The following is an 18,772-nucleotide window of genomic DNA, read 5'->3' as shown; positions in this document are numbered from 1 at the left end:
CATTGCCCTGTTCATCAATTACAGACCGAGGTATAGATGAATCTCAATCCTTGCAGAAATCCATTCCACAGACATCAGGTAGAATAAAAAACAAAGGAAGACCATGGTGGAATGTGTAGTCCAAGAAACCTCGACAAGGCCAAAATAATCCATGGTCAAAATTCCACTGTTATGCTACGGGTCACAACTTAATAAACTTAAAGCATGCAGAAGCAAACGGCAGACGTGCTCGACGTATATCCAAATGGGAAAGTTGGTAAACTGTACAGTAGGCTAAAAGCACACAAAGGGCATAGTACACATCAAATTCCTCTTGTTAGCAGTGCTGGTGATACATTGGAGCACCAAGCAGATGCACTAAGCAGACACTTTGAATCCACTTTTAGCTGGGTGTACAGATTCCTTCTTGCGGTACAACCTAGCTGAGGAGTGGAAACCAGTTATAAAAAAAACGCCATCTGTGGGAGGCTACACTAGATCATTTACTTTACAAGAGCTAAGGTTGTCTTAAGAACTTGTGGCAACTCAACATGGTCACATATCGAGTGCTCAGACACCTTCATGAAGAAATCCTTGAAACTGTCCTGTGCCTGTTTATTAGATATGGGCTACTGGACGTCTTCCAAAAGCCTGCAAAGAAGTGATTATAATCCCGGTATTAAAGCAAAGAAGCCACACTTGTGGCCAGTTATCGGCCAATTGCCCTAACAAGCTGTGTAAGTAAGCTTTTTGAAAAAACGATCAATCGTCACCTTGTGCATTGCCTTGAATTCAGCGGTCTTCTTGACCAGCACCAAGATGGATTTAGGGCGAACCGGTCAACTACTGACCAGCTCGTTGCCTTTGAATCTTATGTAAGGGACGCTTTTGTGCATAAACAGCACTGTTCATCTGTTTTATTTCATCTAGAAATGAGTCAGTGAATGAGTCACGTCCTCTCGTGTCCACATTGAGTCAGGCGCACAGAGATATGTGCGCACCCGTCTGGCAGTTCAGCTATGGCTGCGGCCCATTTACACTTTTCCATCGCAGAAAAAAAAATACCCCTGAGATGTAGGACAGTGGAACACAAAGCCAGGCATCATGCGCGTTTTGGTGCTTGGCAGAGGGTCGTGCTGGCCGTGGTTCGTCGCGATTCAGGGACCTGTGGACTCTGAGTTTAAGACGCCGGCGTTTCGTGCAACCACTTCAGGAGAACCCCGGACATGTGGCTGTCATGAGTCTGTCAGACGAATGGCATTTAGGTTTGAAATGAGCGTTATCCTAAATGCCGTTTAGGTTTCGAACGCACCCGACCGCGTCGGCAGCGTTTCGATGGAGGCGAAACGTAAAGGCGCCCGTGTGCTGTGCAATGTCGGTGCATGTCGAAGATCCCCAGGTGGTCTAAATTGTTCTGGAGCCTACCACTACAGCACCTATTCCTTTCTTCTTTCACTCCCTTTATCTATTTCCTTACGGCGCGGTTAAGGTGTCCGCCGGGATGCGAGACAGATACTGCGTCATTTCTTTTCCCCAAAAACCAATTTTCAGTTAGCGTGATGTGTGGAGCAGAGGCAAAGACAAATCGGAGTCTCTGCACGTGTTCATGTGAACGTGGCCTCGTCCAGTGTTCCGCGTGAGCCAGCGCATGCGATCGCGCGAGCAGGTTCGTGGCAGCTCACTGCTTGCTCCTCGCTGCGATCACGAACGTGGCAGTCGTGGAACATGGTCTGCCCCCAAGAAACAACCCCATGTGCCGTCGCCGCCCCGCCAGCCGGCGTCCTACCAACCGTCTTGCTCTGCACATCAGTTGTGTAATGCCTTTCTTGTTTAGCGTTTCGGACGCCTCTCAGATCTATAGCGTCCGTATTCCTCAGTGTGGCACCCCAGTCAAAAAAAAAAAACCAATGGGTCCAGTTGGGCATACCATTTGGTTCCAGTTGAAACCTGTTGGACCCAATTGGTCAGCCAGTTGGGCTCATGAATCCAACTGGGTAGTCAACTTGGTTTCCCTAGTCCCATTTGGACATTCCAATTGGTTCTGTTTCCAACTGGATTACCCAACTGGTTTGTGAGGTTCCAATTGGTATCGGCAGTCCCAGTTGGATCGCCAACTGGAACCATTTGAAACCAATTGGGCTCCCAGTTGGAACCAAGAAAACCAATTGGAAGCTGATCTCCCAACTGGAAACTCCAGTTGCTTCCAAATGGGCGATCCTGTTGGAAAATCTAAGTGTAAGTCAGTGATGTCCTTCATTCTGTATATATATTTAGCTGGCTATAAAACAGGACACTAGGCTAATTAGGTTCTTGTAAAAGAGATATTAGCAGCTTAATCTCTTGAATTATTTTCATCACTTCTACCATCACCACGGGCGTTCTTAAATTAGATAGCTTTGCTTAATGTTCACCCGCCACTGTCTCCAGCTGTCTGTCTCATGAGTGGGGTATATAATTGACTGTAAAAGTGTGTTCTGTGGATATACATTTAGAACTTGTGTTGCTATAGTGTTTGACTATATGTTTGTAATGTGCTTGTTGGTCTCCCTTGATTTTCATAACGACGTGTAGTTATAATTTCAATTGCCTTGTATAAATGTTTGCAGCAGTCTCACAGCAGCCATAGAAGAAAGGCCAATTGATTCCAATTCAACTCAAATTTTCTTTTTTTTTTGCTGACCCATTCAAACCATTTGAGCCGAATAGGTATGCCAATTGCGTTCAATTGGTGGGCCATTTGCTCTGGTTGGATGACCAATTATTTCTAATTGAAAGCACCAGTTGGGCTCAATTGGTCGAGCCCAATGGGTGGCGAAAACACAATTGGTTTTCGACCCATTGGTTTCAACTGAAAATTTTCCAACTGGACCCATTGGTTTTTTTTGACGGGCTATTTCGCGTCGTCTTGATAAATATGTCTTTTGATATGCGAATACGGTGTCTTGGTCCAAGGCTCCTAAGCAGACCTGGTCGCACGATTATCTCGTGAATGAGCTTCTAGCGCGAGGAGCTCCAGGTGAAAATGTTTAACCGGGACCAGTTGAAAATCCAACTGGTTTTAACTGGACCATTTGAAAACCCAACTGGTTTCAGTTGGGCCAGTTACAATCCAAATGGTTCCAGTTAGAAGCCAGCTGGCTGACCAGTTGAAGTCAACTGGTTCCCAGCTGGGAGCCAACTGGCCCAGCTGGGAGCCAACTGGTTCCAGTTGGTTTGAACTGGAAGTGTCAAGTTTAATATCTTGAATTACTGAAACGTAGTTCTGGTTAAGGATGTATTTAGCATTGAGTCGGCATCCATCAAGAGCCATGTAGGAGGCTACAACTAATGAGAGGACCAGCCCCTAGGTGTGCATTCAGTTATCGGGTAGAAATCCTAAATCATAACCTATCTGTTATGATTTACTGTCATCAGTAAATTATACACTGATAGGATAGAAGACTTGCCATGCAGCCAACTGAGACAGGTATAACTTGCAGTTCAGTTCAATTCACGTGGAAATAAATGCTCCAGCGAAAAGTGAACCAGCTTTCATTACAAGTGCAATAGTTTTTAACTGCCTTCCCCCCAAAACCAGAAAAAGAAAAAATTCAGTAATTTCCAGTAGGGCACTAAAGCCATACAAATTTGTAGGATTTGACCGACCTTGCAAAGAGGTCAAAATTGCACGCAGGCAGCCAGTGCACTGATCACAGGAGCAGGAGAGTATGATGCGAAGCTGGAAAAAAGTGAAAATAAACTACGTGCACCAGTGCTGAATCAAAAGTTTTAATTTACAAAGGATTTCAGGTACAGGTTTTATAGGGTTTAGCATCCCAACACGACTCAGGCTGTGGGGGACGCCATAGTGAACGGCTCCGGATAATTTCGACAACCTGGGGTTCCTTAACGTGCACCGACATTGCACAATACACGGGTCTCTAGCATTTCGCCTCCATCGAAATGCGACCACTGCACCTGGGCCCGTGTGCTGTGTGATGTCAGTGCACGTTAAAGAACCCCAGGTGGTCGAAATTATCCGTAGCCCTCCACTACAGCTGCCTTCATAGCCCGAGTCGCTTTGGGACGTTAAACTCCAAAAAATCAAACAAACATTTCAGAAAGTGAAGCAGGCACAGCATCAATAAATCATGAAAAAAAAATGCATAAAACAGCAGGCAGCAGGTACCTTAAGATGAATTATGATTTGTTCAATTATGACCAAGTCAACATGGTGCAAATCAACACAGAAACATGAAAGCCATGAACACAGAACTAATTTTCACATTTTTCAGTACCATTAACAAGAAACAAAAAGTACCAAATGTGGAAGCCAACGTACCTAGCCCATTACTTATGGGCACTATGGCTCATATAGGATGCTAGCAAAAATAGATTGATTTATTAGAATTATTTACCTAATGTAAACCGAACACAGAAAACCCACGCAATCAGATTCCCCCTTATAAGTTACACAAAGCTGTTGACGGCCCTTTATGTGATGATACTTTAATGCCAACAATAACTCTGAAAGCAACTCAAGATCTGAAACGATTCACAAGATTACAAAAAAAAAATTGCCATGACACTGTACTCACAAGCATGGCACTGCACTTGCATCGACTTCAATGACTTTCAGTGAGCACCACCTCTCAACCTTTGTAATGTGAGCAGTGCCAAATGAAGTAGTTGCTACACAATTTCTGAAAACTGTGAAGGCTTTTTCTGTGCCAGTGCAACCAAAGGACACAATGTTTTGAATTTTCCCACATACATTGTTTGGCAGTCTTACTGTTGTGCAGTCAGTTTTTTCTGGCCTGCTGTAGTGCTCGCTGTGGAATAATGTGGCCAGAGATGCGTACTCTGTCCTACTCCACAACAGGGCCATTGATCTGATCAGGAACCTGTTTCTCAATCAGTGTACGGAGAGGGCCTTCTACCAATCTTGGCTTCCCAAGAAGGGCTACAGGTTCCTCCTTAGGCATGCTACATTTGAGGAAGGTCTGAACATGCGAGCTTGCAACTGCCTTGCAAGCATTCAGTGTGTGTGCCATCATCACCCGTGTCATAATCTGATGAGGCACACCCTTTGCTGACGTAATAAGGCCCTTCAACCTGCCCATGCTTGCCTCAAAGCAGAAACAAGAATGCCCAAAGTGGCCCCTGGAGCACAACACTTTTTGGGATGTGGAGGAGTTGGTGAACATTTGACATCATGTCTTTCTCAGCATAGAGAAACTGCATGCCAACAACAAACTGCACTAGGCAGTCAGTCAAAAAATCAAACATTTCAGAAAGTGAAGCAGGCACAGCATCAATAAATCATGAAAAAAAATGCATAAAACAGCAGGCGGCAGGTACCTTAAGATGAATTATGATTTGTTCAATTATGACCAAGTCAACATGGTGCAAATCAACACAGAAACATGAAAGCCATGAGCACAGAACTAATTTTCACATTTTTCAGTACCATTAACAAGAAACAAAAAGTACCAAATGTGGAAGCCAACGCACCTAGCCCATTACTTATGGGCACTATGGCTCATATAGGATGCTAGCAAAAATAGATTAAGGTTTATTAGAATTATTTACCTAATGTAAACCGAACACAGAAAACCCACGCAATCAGATTCCCCCTTATAAGTTACACAAAGCTGTTGACTGCCCTTTATGTGATGATACTTTAATGCCAACAATAACTCTGAAAGCAACTCAAGATCTGAAACGATTCACAAGATTACAAAAAAAAAATTGCCATGACACTGTACCCACAAGCATGGCACTGCACTTGCATCGACTTCAATGACTTTCAGTGAGCACCACCTCTCAACCTTTGTAATGTGAGCAGTGCCAAATGAAGTAGTTGCTACACAATTTCTGAAAACTGTGAAGGCTTTTTCTGTGCCAGTGCAACCAAAGGACACAATGTTTTGAATTTTCCCACATACATTGTTTGGCAGTCTTACTGCTGTGCAGTCAGTTTTTTCTGGCCTGCTGTAGTGCTCGCTGTGGAATAATGTGGCCAGAGATGCGTACTCTGTCATACTCCACAACAGGGCCATTGATCTGATCAGGAACCTGTTTCTCAATCAGTGTACGGAGAGGGCCTTCTACCAATCTTGGCTTCCCAAGAATGGCTACAGGTTCCTCCTTAGGCATGCTACATTTGAGGAAGGTCTGAACATGCGAGCTTGCAACTGCCTTGCAAGCATTCAGTGTGTGTGCCATCATCACCCATGTCATAATCTGATGAGGCACACCCTTTGCTGACGTAATAAGGCCCTTCAACCTGCCCATGCTTGCCTCAAAGCAGAAACAAGAATGCCCAAAGTGGCCCCTGGAGCACAACACTTTTTGGGATGTGGAGGAGTTGGTGAACATTTGACATCATGTCTTTCTCAGCATAGAGAAACTGCATGCCAACAACAAACTGCACTAGGCAGTCAGTGCTCGTGGCAATGTCACTGCTTGATACACGGTCTTGAAGTAGTAGAAAGGTACCCTTCACTAAAAGACTGAAGTGGGTGAGGTAGCGCTCTGGCAATATGCCATCTACGCATACAAGACTGAAATACAGGAGCCAACTGATCGTGGCAGACGTGGAATGCACTGTGGCAGCTTGATGCGACACAACCGCTCATCAATCTCTTGCAGGAGTTGTGGCGATCCAATGTAGTATGGTGCACCAACACTGGAAAGCCACAACTCCATAACCTGGCGTGTCACACCAAGCAGCACACAATGCATGTAATCGGGGCTGAAGCTCCACACAATGTCGAATGCTGGCAAATTAATTAGTGGAGATGGTCCCTTCACACCACGCTTATGTATACCACTGTCATGCGCTTTCTTCATGTCACTCATGACAGAGTCCTTGGTTCTGTCGGGAAAGGCAGTGGCACTGGTAGGGTACTTGACTGTCCCTGTTGAGTAAATTTTAATACATATATAAGTATAAGGCAAATATAAGTAAAGCACATGCATCTATCATCACCATCATCATCAGCCTTACTACATCCACTGCAGGGCAAAGGCCTCTCCCCTGTCTCAGACATTATATACCCAATCCCCGCCGATGTTTCAACTGTCAAAAGTTTGGCCACGGCTCACAAAGTTGCCGCGGCTGCAAAACCTGCGCGAAATGCGCTTCGAAAGACCAGCATTCTGAGGAATGTGACGCAGCACTGCGCTGCGCAAACTGCGAAGGAGACCATGCAGCGTACTCCAGGGCATGTCCGTCCTGGAAAAAAGAAAAGGAAATAATTACCATAAAGACAAAAGAAAACATTTCATTCAAAGAAGCAAGGAGGCGTTTTGCGCTTACGAACACATTCTCTTTCACAGCAAAACCCAACTTCGCTGATGTGGTGCGCGGGGGCGTAGCACCACACAGCTCTACGGCACCTGCCAAGGCTGCTTTCACAGAGCCAGTGGCAGAGCCATCCACGCCCCAGGCAGGGACAGCGAAGGCTGCTCTGCCACCCTCAAAGCAGGGAGCGCCGGTCCATGGGTCGGCATCCCGCAGGACCTCCCTCCGTCGGGAGAGGCCTGAAACTAACACAACCGCGGGCCCTCCGCGGTTCTCCAGCACCTCTGTTGAGGTGATGGATACAGCACCCACTCCACCTCCACTAGAGAGGCGGAACAGCTCTCTTGAGCGGAAAAAAGACAGGCCCCTCATAACGGGCCCACCACATAAGTAAATCTCCTTTCATTTTCACTCAAAAACACAAGCATGGCTTTTTTAATTCAATGGAATTGCAGAGGACTTATGCGGAATTATAGTGACATAACACATATTTTAGGGTCAATGTTACCCATAGTTTTATGTCTTCAGGAGACCAATCTTGGTCCACAACATGTGCATATCCTGAAACATTATCAAACTTTTAGACGCGATCGCGAGCAGGCAAATCGACTTTCAGGAGGCGTCGCAATTGTCGTCCAAAGCGGCGTCCCTGCTCGAGAAATCAAGCGCAATACAAAACTTGAGGCGGTTGCAGTCAGCATCGTCAACTATAAAACACTAACAATCTGTTCCGTATACATTCCTCCACATTTTACACTAACAGTCCATGATCTAGAAGAATTGATAGATGAACTTCCAGAGCCATATCTGGTAGTTGGGGATTTTAACGCTCACTCCCCTTTTTGGGGAAGCGAGCTCTGCGACTCTAGGGGGCAAACAATCGAAGATTTTATCCTCTCAAATAACATCTGTCTTTTAAATACAGGAAAAGCAACTTATTGTTGCCCAAGCTCGGCAAAAATGAGCTTTCTCGATTTAGCTTTCGCATCACCATCGCTTTTTAACGATTTTAAATGGGATGTTTTAAATGACCCCCTGGGAAGTGATCACCTACCTATTATCAGCCTCTCATCGTCTACTGCAGTCATCCCCACAAGACCACGGCGCTGGAAACTTCACCTCGCCGACTGGTCACTTTTTACAGCAAGTGCCACACTAGAAAAAGAATTTTGTGAAGATCTCAGCATAGACGAAATTAATGGAAAATTTACTACATGCATAATATTGGCCGCTACACTAGCCATAACACAAACAACAGGACTCGTACACAAAAAACATAAAGTATGGTGGACACAAGAATGCACATTGGCAAAAAAACAACAAAATAAAGCTTGGGGCTCTCTGCGTCGGTATCCCACAGCGGAGAACTTGATTGCCTTTAAGAGAGCAAAGGCCAGAGCGCGATTCGTTCGGAGAAATGCCGAGAAATCCTCGTGGCAGAAATATGTGTCCTCTATAAACAGCTCAATAACCTCAAAAAAAATGTGGGAAAAAGTTCGAAGATTCAGTAGTGACCATACCCCTTTCACACTTCCTCTGTTGACTACACCCGGGACACAAACATCATTAGATGAACAGGCCAACATACTAGGTGAGCATTTTGCTGAAGTTTCCAGTTCGTCCAATTACACAAACACGTTCCAGAAGTACAAAGCAATAGCAGAAAAACAAAAACTTCCATTTGCAGCAGGTATGCACGAGGACTACAATCAACCCATCACACTCCAGGAATTGATCAGGGCATTATCTTGTGGTAAAAAGACAGCAACAGGCCCAGATAATGTGCATTACGCTATGCTCGCCCATCTCTCTGAGGCTGCCGTGCAGGCATTGTTGAACTTCTTTAACAAAATATGGACAACTGGGAATATACCTGAGGAGTGGAAGAAAGCAATAATAGTACCTTTCCTGAAACCCGGAAAACAACCAACAAGTCCTAACAATTACAGACCGATAGCCCTCACCAGCTGCATCGCTGAATCTTTCGAAAGCATAGTAAACATTAGGCTGACCTTCACACTTGAATCTCGTTGACTCTTAGATTTACATCAATGTGGATTTAAGAAAGCATGCTCGACCACTGATCACCTTGTCCGCCTAGAAAACACCATCCGAGAGGCGTTCATCCACAAACAGCACTGTATCGGTGTCTTCTTCGATTTGGAGAAGGCATATGATACCGCGTGGAACTTCGGCATCCTCCATGACCTAGCAGATCTAGGGATCCGCGGCAGGATGCTGAACTGCTTGAACGACTTCCTGACTAACCGCACATTCAGAGTCCGTCTGGGAGCAACTCTATCAACGACATTCGCCCAAGAGAATGGCGTACCCCAGGGATGCATTTTAAGTACGACACTCTTTATAGTAAAAATGAATTCCTTGGCCAAAGTAATACCTAAGTCCGTAATGTATTCAGTTTATGTAGATGACATACAGATAGCATACACTTCTTCCAACATACTGTCCTGCGAGAGACAAATACAAATAACACTAAATAAACTGGCTGCTTGGGCAGAGAAAAATGGATTCAAGTTCTCCCCTCAAAAAACAGTAGCTGTTTTATTCTCATTACGACGAGGCCTACAGGTCGATCCCAATCTGTGCTTGAATCAAACCACACTGCCAGTCAAACAGGAACATAAATTTTTAGGCGTCACTTTTGACAAGAAACTTGCATTTCTGTCACACATTAACAACCTGAAAAAGAAAGCATCCCAAGCCCCCAATGTATTAAAGGTACTCTCGCGAAAACGGTGGGGGTCCGATAGAGCATGCCTATTGCAAATATATCGCTCTTTGGTGCGCTCCAAGCTGGACTACGGGTGTGTGGTATATGGTTCGGCAAGAACATCCTACTTGAAACGACTGGACCCTGTTCATAATCTTGGTTTGCGCCTATCAACTGGAGCTTATAGAACATCCCCGGTAAAGAGTCTTTACGTTGAAGCTAATGAGCCCACACTAGAGGATAGAAGAGTCACACTAACATGCACGTACATCCTAAAACCCCGTTCTCTCCCTAAACATCTCTGCTACCCCATTGTTACCAAGTGCCCATCTAGGAGATTATTCAATAATAAACCACATTTTATCAGGCCACTAATAATGCGCTTTGAAGATAAATGTGAAGACTTAGCAGTGCTGGACGCCCTACCTAATATTGCACAAAGACATGAATATCTACCACCATGGTACAGCCTTCCTTCAGTATGTGACTTCACATTGACACACTTAAACAAAGAGAAAATACCACACGAGCACATACTGCAAGAGTTCTTTGCACTACAAGAAAAATATGACACTTACACCGAATTTTACACTGATGGCTCAAAAACAGAAAGTCATGTCGGAAGTGCAGTAATTCAAGGAACAAATGAAAAAATGATACGATTGCCACAGTATGCATCGGTATTTACTGCGGAGTGTTATGCCATCTTTGTAGCTGTAGAACAAATAGTAAAACAAAACATAAAAAATAGCATCATTTACACCGATTCACTCAGTATGCTAAAAGCGCTGCATTCTACAAATGCTGCTGAACCCATAATAGGAAAAATCATACATAACATAGTTAAAATTACAAAGCAAAAACATAACATTATATTCTGCTGGGTCCCTAGTCATGTTGGAATTTTAGGTAATGAGAGAGCAGATGCTTGCGCAGCACAAGCTAGAATTGGCCATATAAAACAAGTTAACATACCACAGAGGGATTTTTCTAAATTACTGCACAGTGAACTCAGGAATAAGTGGCAGATTGCATGGGACAAACAAACAAACAACAAACTACATTCTATAAAACCTGTTTTGGGAGAATGGAGATCATGTACACATCAGGAGCGTTTCATAGAAGTTATTTTGTGTCGACTACGCATTGGACACACACACCTTACTCACAACTTCTTACTGACAAAAAAAGGCAAACCTCTCTGCGAAATGTGTGGCGATGAACTCACGGTAAACCACATTTTAATTGTATGCAAAAAACTGGAACAACTGAGGAAAAAATATTTCACAACATTGTACAATGAATACATCCCACTACACCCCAGGTTACTTTTAGGAGATCAAGCACTGGTTGATTTTTCTAGCGTTTTTAAATTTCTCAGAGAAGCCAATGTTTTATACAAACTTTAGATATAAAAAGCGTAACCTTTAACAAAAGCTCTAACCGTGTGTTTGGCGCATCATAGCCTAAGTTGCTTTTGCGCCATTAAAATCAATATAACTAACTAACTACAATTAACCCTGTCCTTTGCCAGCTGCATCCACCCTTTGCCTGCAAACTTCTTAATCTCATCCACCCACCTAAGTTTCTGCCGCCCCCTGCTACGCTTACTATCTCTTGGAATCCACTCCGTTACCCTTAAGGACCAGCGGTTATTTTGCCTTCGCATTACATGCCCTGCCCAAGCCCATTTCTTCCTCTTGATTTCGACTAGGATGTCATTTACCCGTGTTTGTTCCCTCACCCACTCTGCCCGCTTCCGGTCTCTTAACGTTACACCTATCATTTTTTTTTTCCATGGCTCGCTGCGTTGTCCAACTCATTTCGTTAACCTCCACACAGCTCTGATCTGTGTTATGCAAATCAGCATATTAGCAAAGTAAAACAGCTGCAAATCTTTTTCAATTTGTTACTCTATTTATTGCTGGAGAACTTACTGAATTCAGTGATAGTAAGTTTGACCCAAGTAAGTGTAAACAAAAATTGAAATGCATCACATGCACAGCACAACATGCTGTTGTGATGTGGCCTACAAAAAGAGAATGCCCAAGCCAGAAGTAATGAAATATTATGGGCGCCAGAGTTCACAAAGGCAAAGTGGATAATGGGAGGTGACGACAAGCTGTCTGAGAGCTGAAGGATGTGCAGCACTCAGCCTGTTACTACACGAGAGATCCTGCTGGACTGTACACTGTGTTCTTAACTTCAATGGATTTTCCTGGGTGCAAGCACCAGCCGCACCCAAAGTAGCCATTATATTGCACCATATTTTGCATGAGTGCACGAGCCAGTGCATCAGCAACACAGTTAAGGCAGTGCACCTGCAAGATGAATCAAGCAAACCACATTTGTAGTTTGCAATGAACAATGATTCAGTTCTTCAATATTCAATGTGCAGTGCTGTTTCTGTGCTTGATTTCTTTTTTGAAAGCCTTTGTTTTTGCTAATTGGAGATAAAGCATATAAAGAATTTGAAGGTAATGCTGAAATTTACTCTCTTGAAGATTAGTTGTAAAACAGGTTGGCTGGCTGCCCTAGCGTCTAACTACTGAAACAAAATATACCGAGTGAACAATATTACCTTTGAGTAGAAAGTCTTGCCATCACAGGTCCGTTTCACCCCAGTGTCGCCAAGCACCCTCATCTGCTTTGTAAAGGCCATAAGCATGAGAATCATATCAGGATGGGACTGGCCATACCAAAGCATGGAGATTGTCAGACTTCTGTACCGCAGACTTGGGGCAGCTCGTTAATTTCCATCTGCACAGGCCAAATTGAATACTTTGAGGAGTTAAACAGTGGGCATCCATCGGAACTCATCGTCATCGTTAAGTCCATTGTGCCGAGGCCAAGCTCCTCTCTTTGCTTCGTGTACAACTCCCCATCTGTTATGTCACATTTGAGGGCAGTGTCGCGAGGCTGAGATATCCTCTCTAAGGAGGTCATCAGAGCTCTGGCAATTTCTTTTGATGATAGCATCGATGAAAGCTGCTGCTCCACTGGCAAGCTGACAAAAAAATTGCCCTGCGCAGCGAGAGTACTCCCTGAACACCTCTGGTCGCACTGCATACATGTCAGATGAACATCTTTCCGCTTCTTTGGATCGCCTTCACACTCGCCCAGCAGACGCATGCAGTCTGGGCAATAATAATGAAACGTGAGGGTGTTCAGCGAAATTCCAGCAAAATTCTTGAAGTGAAATTTCGTGTCGGGAAGATCATCCCTCTTTAGTATGAAGCCAACAAACTTCATAAGGCTTTCTATCTGCGTCCACGACAGCCCAGACTTGACAGCGAAGTCCATAACTAGTGTTGCTATGTCATCCGCCGAAAAATCAGAGTCGGGGAAAGATGCGCGCCCGGCAGGATCGTAGTCGCTTTCCTTGTTCAGCAAGTCGCCTCGCGGCATAATAATGTAACTAAAGCTTATGAACAGTTGTACTACTATTTTTCACAAACTGAGCAATAACGATAAATTAAACCGTGTTTTCAACAAGTTTACACATTTCTTCTGCAATGACTGCGCGTAAACCGGACTGGTGGATGTGCCTATCGGTCAGTCTACTTGTAGCAGACGGGGCCGCTCTCAGAAGACGACGCTAAAGAGATATGCGATTATTCTTTTATTATTGATGCTAAACTGTACATGCTCCTCGAACGTGCTCGTCCAGACGGTCCTGTAAACATAAGAAAGAATACGAAAGACTAATCAATATGCGCGAAATGCGATACGGTTAATATACACTACAACAGGAGAACACATACGTGACATTAAACCTGCTGTCTGCCGTACGTGGCACTCGGAGACAGCGAGAGACCTAAATACAGCAGCGATCTTTAATCCTGCAAAGACAGATCAATTCGCAAGATGCCGGTGTATTTGCTCTCAGAGTGTAGAGATAAAAAGGAATGCACGCGAAAGAGTTGATGTAACTAATACAGCAACAGAAGAACACATTTGTTAACCGTCACGCCAGCCGTCTTAACGCCCGTCGAGGAAACCAACGACAGCGACGAGTATTCTCTAAAATCAAGGTGCTAATTAAGATCCGGCATCGTCAGATGCCGGATCACGTAAACAGACCTACAGCGTCCGCTGCTGTAGCAAAGCTCTCAACTGCACGATTTTCTCCTGCGTGATTCACTGCTAGGAATCGCACATCCACGAAGATTAATTAGCCACTAGTTTGCGTACCAGTTAACATAATGAAATGACTCACATTTTTCCTTTACTATACTCCGTGTACAGTCCGACGCCCGCAAGAGCACGGCTCGTTCATCCCCGTACATCAGCTCCGCCATCTTTAGACAGCAAGTTAGCCTGCATCGATGTTGACTTCGGCGAAGCAGTCTTATGAGACTGCTTCGCCGAGAAATGGAACGCGTCCCAAGATGGCGGCTGTCCGGCTAGACGTCTAAGTAGCCGTCTACTTGGGACTATTGGAACGCAGCCATGGACATGTAGACTGCTTCCTAGCCGTCACACTAGACGTCTTGTTCAGGGTGGTGACAGCCCCGCGGCGCCGCCATTTTGGTTTGAAGAAGTGCCTCGCGCGCCCGCCGAGCTGTCGTTGCAGAGGGCAGGATTCTCACCAATCGCATCGGAAGCTGAAAATTTCTGGCATGTGTGGAATTATGCTTTCGTGCTGAAATGCAGAGCTCATATTCTGTTGTAAAAAAGCACAGTAGTCATGTTGGCAGAGCGCTGCGGTGTTACGAGGAGAGGCGATTGGCGAGTCGGAATGTTAATTGAGTTTTCACTGTCGCAATATTATTTCGTTTGGACGGTGGAAAAATTTTTTGACAAAACCGTTTGTGAAATTACACAACGCTTTTCTGTTCACGTGTTGGTAGGCTCCCTCGAAACTTTGAAGCACATGTTTCGTTTGCTGCGTTTAACAGCAGTTCACGGCCTTATATCACAGAGTCCCGGCCGTATTTTTATTTCACAGTGATCCTGTACACAATGAGTCTAGATTACACATGAGCTACAATTTTGAGCTTCCAATTAGTGTATTGGTGGCATAATAGCACTCTGCATAATCATATCTCTAAAGCAAATGCGGAGGTTTAAATGTGTTTTTAATAACAGCGGTCGTTTCATGCACTCAGTGAGGTTTACAGAAAACAAGTAGCTTGCGAAAATGTATATAGACTTTGCAAAATAAATTTTATTCAAGGTTAGCACCAGCGACTGTCTTGCTGCCATATCCGTCACATGAATCATCAGGCTGCATCAGCCAACGCAAATAGATGCGTAGCCTCAGCGTTACAAAGCGCTCAAGTAGTCTTTTGTTCAGAGTGGGGTGGTCACTGCAGTGCACCGAAAAAGGAGGTACACATTCTTCCAGGATGCGCCTCAAAGTTTTCATGGGGCTTTTCAATCGGCATATGTCACTTTCCTCAGAAAACTTTTTGAAGGCACTCTCCCAGCTTTCAACGAGGCTCAGTACTCCACGACTAACGTAAGTAAGGTTCTTTCCACCACTCACATATTCCTTCATTTGCACAAGAGCATGTTCCTCTCCTACTTCTTCACTAAGCGTATTTGCGCACACAGCACAAGAAGTTACAGTTGACAGCAGTGGCCTCACCAGAAACCCTGCTAGATGGGCCACAATGTTGCTTTCAATATGACAAAGAGGCTCAAGATCTTCAAAATCAAAATCATTTACGTCAACGGGGACTTCTTGCTGTACGTGCCTAATTTCCACAGAAAAAATGTCTACGAGGTACTCACTGCATCAGTGTCATAACTGGTGGATTTTGGCACTTTCAAGAACTGGCTCACGGAAAGAATCTTTATGGCATTTTTCATGTCATATGGACTCGGGACTGGTTTCAACATTCTTATAACAGAATAAGTTCTCCAGGCAGTCCTGTGCAAACCGTCCTGTTAATACAAACTTGTATCCACATTCCTTCAGGAGAAAAATGTGCAGCTGCAAAATAATATTCGTCGACATAACACCTGCCTGGCATGGCTTCCATACCTTCTTCACACCAATGCTTAGGCTATTAATGATCTCAACAGTGAGGTTTAGCACTGAAATTGCTTCCCTGTATTTCTCTTCATTCATGAAGCTAAGAGCCACAACTGGGTGGCGAGCTGTCATCAGGGAGTATCATTTTGAGATCAGTTCAAGAAACCACGCAGTTGTCTCAGCTTCAGGCGGTAGTAGCCGCTGCTCGATATAATACCGAATAGCTGCAGGCGACTCTCTAAATAATTGTACAGCTATTCCTACTTTCATTTTTGTAAAGTGCCCAGTGGACACATGCACATGGGTTAAATTAGGTGCAACTTGTAGCTGATCGCTATCTAAGTTCAAAAGAGCCTCAACGTGTTCGACTGTTATTTCAGTTGTCGGTAAGTTGAACCGTGAAACTATCTCGCTACTCAGGTGCATCGGATCTTTCCGAACAAAATGTCCCCTCACGTTCTTCAGCACATGGGCAGGGTCTGGCATAAAATGTAGTGTCTCGTTGCTTATGAAGGGATGCGGCACACTGGACACTGTAACAGCGTTGCGAGAGCTGCTTAAGTTCAGTGACCTCCACATCGCGCGGTTGGAGCTTCCCATGTCAGAAGTGACACACCGCACACGAAGGCCAATGTCTGTGCAGAGCTTGATAAGGTGGAATACGAAGTCCTTGAGCACATTTCCACTGACGTAAGCACCTGTGTAATGAAAAGCAATTGTTTCCAATGGGTATTTGTGCCACCCACCATAAAGACAAGCGCATGCTTTGCTGGCTGGTCAGATGAAGGCAATGTTATCCTTCCAAGCAGAGTATCGTTGCCACGGTCAAGTCCTATCCCACTCCGGATTTCCATCTCATCAAGAAATAGTATGCAATCTTTTTCGATATCTTTCATTGAAGATATTTTTGTTTGCATTGCAGACAATATTTCATGCAGCACGCCAGGCTTGAAAGACAGATGCTGCAATCTTCTACATAGTGTGCGCCGTGATTGCAGGGGGTAGCCTTGCTTTATGAGGAGGTCATAACCTGTACTTCCACAGGCGAACTTGAGTTGCAGTGCCTTTTTTACTGTGTCGGCACTCCACGTGCGGCATGTTCTATCCTGCCTTTCTAGAGCTGTCTTCTGGTCTTCGTTCAGATATTTCAAGTTGGCAGTCAACATTGTGACCTTTGTTTCCAGCTTGGCTGCTTGCCTCGTAGCAGTCCTCATCTTCTCTTTAGCGACAGACAGACTTTCCTTAAGCTGAGAGTTTTTCTTCTGCATGTCCTGCCTGGAGAGCTTTCCGCATTTCGCTTGTTGACAGTGAGTCAACATCCAGGATGTCACAGTGCTCCTCCTGTTCCTGTTCTTCTGTGCTATCGCTGATGCAGAGTTCACCTGTGTCTAGCTCCTGATCGTTGGGAGATGAGGGTCCGGGTGAGGCAATATCTGTCGACTGAAATGATTCGGTAGCTGAAGTTGCAGAATCAGCTAAACTTCATCGCCTCACAGGAGGTTTCCTGCGTTTCGGTTGCGCTGCATGGAGAAATGAAGGCATTCATATTCAATACGCATAACGCTTGTAATTGGAAGCAACACAGTGACTCACAAGAAATCATTACTTACGTCTACAATCAAAGAGAGTCGGAACTGCAGTAGACTTCAGCAGCCGCCGCCCGTCTTGTCTGGCATTTTCGTACTGGTCAGGCTCAAAGTGACGCTAGAAAATGTTAACACGGAAGCAATCTTAGAGACAAGCAGACCACACATACAAGCACACAGAGTAAGCGGGACAGGCTCTTCTGAACTATCATGCAGAGGCACTTATATTCACGAAAGTGTCATATTGGCACCACCGAGCTGATCACTGCTAACATTTTTGGTTATTTACTGGGATGCTGAAACAAATTCGCATCATCGAACTTTCGGCTTATACCACCGCGATTATTCACGTACCGCTATCAGGATCGCAGTGAAGGTGCACTGAGTCGCGACACGTTGCCCGCACTAAGTAGAGCGACATAAGCATGCGCACCTGCAGCTGCAAACAAACAAGACAGCACAGTAAAGGGAAAACTACCGAAGGCACCTAAGTCTCCCTACATAGGCTTTCCAAAAATATATGACTAAATAACGCTGCGTAAACAGCAATTTAATTAGAATTAGCTAGCAGTAATTAATTGAAACCTCTAATGAGCGCAGCGTAGTTATACTGGACATAAGCTATCCAACGATATAACACTTGCGGCTGTACACTAAACATAGGCTGCACAGCCACCGCGGACACATTCTGTACACGTCACGTATGAAGAAGAAATGCTACGCGTTAAACGACGGCGGACCAACTTAGACAACTTCCCTATCAAACTCCGGGGCACAAGCAAGCTTCGATCACATACCTCGCATATCTTAGATGTGTCAGTCTCTTTCCACTTCTCCCGCTTCACTTGAGCCTCCCACTTCTTTCTTCTCTCAGGGTCTCGGGGAAACCGAAAAGTCCGCAGTCCTTTTTTCCATGAGCCGGTGCACAGCGGAACGCAGCAGCCCGTCATTCTCTTGTCTTGTTCACCCACCCACGGGTGAACGATAAGAATACTGTTACACTGCAAGATCGTGTGCGAAAATCTTTTCAATATCGGTTGCTCACGAGAGCACGAAAATGCCGCCTCACGAACTCGTCGACCGCACGGGAGACACGTGCAACGGGCAGCAACGTCGAACCAAATGGCGGCGCGTCTGCCGAACGGCGGCGCGGAGCGGTACAAAGGCTGTCACCACCCTGAACGGCGGCGCGGCGGGCAGGCATC

General features: G+C 45.0%; 2 protein-coding genes and 1 pseudogene across 3 annotated transcripts in view; 2 read left to right on the top strand and 1 right to left on the bottom strand.

The window, feature by feature from the left end:
• Positions 1 to 18,772, top strand: part of LOC144133180 (phospholipase A1-like) — a 129,303-nt gene that overhangs the window by 78,941 nt on the left and 31,590 nt on the right. The gene's annotated exons all lie outside the window — the stretch shown is intronic.
• The window catches only part of LOC144133183 (THAP domain-containing protein 1-like), a 57,410-nt gene that overhangs the window by 34,450 nt on the left and 4,188 nt on the right, over positions 1 to 18,772 (top strand). The gene's annotated exons all lie outside the window — the stretch shown is intronic.
• Positions 5,293 to 17,259, bottom strand: LOC144133184 (uncharacterized; annotated as a pseudogene). The gene is made up of 6 exons (XR_013315004.1): positions 14,218 to 17,259; positions 13,763 to 13,840; positions 12,580 to 13,674; positions 12,203 to 12,319; position 11,635; positions 5,293 to 6,881 (listed from the first exon to the last, which is right to left on the bottom strand). The product of XR_013315004.1 is annotated as an uncharacterized LOC144133184 (transcript).

Source organism: Amblyomma americanum, chromosome 5 (genome assembly GCF_052857255.1).
Source record: "Amblyomma americanum isolate KBUSLIRL-KWMA chromosome 5, ASM5285725v1, whole genome shotgun sequence".
Lineage (NCBI taxonomy): Eukaryota > Metazoa > Arthropoda > Arachnida > Ixodida > Ixodidae > Amblyomma > Amblyomma americanum.
This window is presented reverse-complemented; position numbering and strand designations above follow the sequence as displayed.